The sequence below is a fragment of the Cydia pomonella genome, chromosome 21, assembly GCF_033807575.1.
Source record: "Cydia pomonella isolate Wapato2018A chromosome 21, ilCydPomo1, whole genome shotgun sequence".
NCBI lineage: Eukaryota > Metazoa > Arthropoda > Insecta > Lepidoptera > Tortricidae > Cydia > Cydia pomonella.
Genome location: NC_084723.1, coordinates 9,923,777 through 9,925,883, shown reverse-complemented (window position 1 = coordinate 9,925,883; position 2,107 = coordinate 9,923,777). Strand labels below are relative to the sequence as shown.

At 33.8% G+C, this 2,107-nt stretch overlaps 1 long non-coding RNA gene across 1 annotated transcript; it reads right to left on the bottom strand.

Annotated features, from left to right (window-relative positions):
- Positions 1-1,149: 1,149 nt before the first annotated feature.
- LOC133529748 (uncharacterized) lies at positions 1,150-2,107 on the bottom strand. The gene is made up of 2 exons (XR_009801199.1): positions 1,638-2,107; positions 1,150-1,329 (listed from the first exon to the last, which is right to left on the bottom strand). It is a non-coding gene; the product is annotated as an uncharacterized LOC133529748 (long non-coding RNA).

Sequence of the window (2,107 nt, the reverse complement as noted above, 5' to 3'; positions counted from 1 at the left end):
CAATTATTACATTATACCTATTATAGGGTCCCACACCCGTTAGCGACATGGCATGGCAGGGTGTCCTTCAGCATATTGCCAAGGCATCCCTACACATTGAGCTCTGCTTGTGAATGTCAAGGTATCCCTCTGGAATTTTCAGGTTTAACAAAGTGTCTTAGACATGCCAGATGTTCTTAGCATTTATTTGTGTGAGGGATGCCTCTGCATGCCCTGACATACTTACCTTGATACTATGCCAAAGGATCTCTTACTGTGTCTAGACAATAGTGGCCTCCGAGCCTAATAAAGTAATTCTTCTGGAAATATCGAATATACATGAGAACAACTGAGTAGTTTAATAGGTATAAGTATAACCTGCGGTGGCAGCATGGTTCCATTTTTATCACTTGTCACTATGCCTGTCACTTTTGAGCTTACATACTTGTTAGAACGTGACAGGCATGGTGGCAAATGATAAAGAGCTGACCATCTTAATTGTTTCCTTTCATACTGGATAACATTTATAAATATAACAGCCAATACCTGGGTTAGATAAAATATAATATGGCCTCCCTTCTGTCACCTGAATTTTACTTGTGTTCAACCAGTCATACAGTGGAGTCTCATATAAATAAATGACAATGTAACAATTATATGTAACCCTAGCCATGTATTGGAAATAACATAACAGTAAATTAGTAAAAATATAATCCATAGGTCTTAATTTGCAAAAGAGCATTACAACATACTTTAGAGAATGTGTAAACCCATTATTTTTAAACCTGACTACACATTTATTATACACAACTGACTACTGACAATACCCTACCTACATATTAACCTACCAGTCCCTATAAATCATCATTTAAAACCTAACATACCTAAATAGCTCTAAATTCAGTCATAATACCAGTTTTTCAACAGCCCATGCATGTTTCATAAATGATTTATATCATGATCATACCAATAAAGAAAAAAATAAATAATAGTTGGAATAAACAAATGAAGTCACCAGTATGACAGAAAATATAATAAGTAGGCACTTAAATCTAATTGTGAAATAATATATTATATGTCAATGAGTTGTTGATTTCTCTCCGGATAACCTTTTACCTCCATTAGTCACTACCTAAAAAGGATTTCGTGTAAGATAGAAAATAAAGTAAGATAAGGTAACTAAAAATTTATTTTATTATCAAAAATGAAATTCAGATACTATTTATAATACTTTATTTTTTGCGACAAGTTTTTCCAGTTAATCTAGTGTATGATTCTTTGATTTCATTAATCGATTCACTTGTGTGTAACTTTCATCTTGTATTCCATATCAAATGGTGTATATCAAACCTGAAAAGAAAGTAACATGAAATTATTATGCATAAAAATATATTGTGATCCGTTTCAACCATTGGCAAAAAGAAAATGCTTAGATCAAGCAGGTTTAAATTAAAGTACAAAAGTAACTTGAATATCTGCTACTAACAGAACTAACAGTTATGTATTATTGTGTCAACAATATATGTTATTGGAAATAATGGAAATGTTACCCCAACTGTCGGTATTTGGGTCATAGTCGTAGATAGCGTAGGTAATTCCTTGTGCTTAAGGCTCCGAAAGTAGTTAGAGATACGTATTAAACTAATAAGATAACTTACCGGGCAATGCAGCTCCTCGTTTGATTCGGCTTTGCAGCTTGGAAAGCACTTGGCCACTGAACAATCGTAGTCATAGTCAGCAGTTTTACTTTGCCATGAAAATACATTGTTTTTAATATAATCATAAGTAAATATATAGAAGATTGGCATGGCATAACTTGTGTAGTACCTATTTAGATTTAAAACCTGAAAAGAAGCTAGTTCGCGCCTACAAAAGTTTTCTCGTTGTTGAAAAATTTGACAACTTTGACATTTATGACTGGGTTGCTATATGAAAAAATAATTCTACCATAAAAATTTTGGTAGGAACGCGTTCATAGTATGGCCACACGATTAGCGACGACATTCTGTTATTTTATAGTTGGTGCAACGCATTTTATTTAGCAATCGATAAGACCCCCACGTAAGCGTTAAAATTTAGCGAACTGTGCTTACGTTAGCAGGTGGTTTGGTGCAACTGGCCCTAAGTA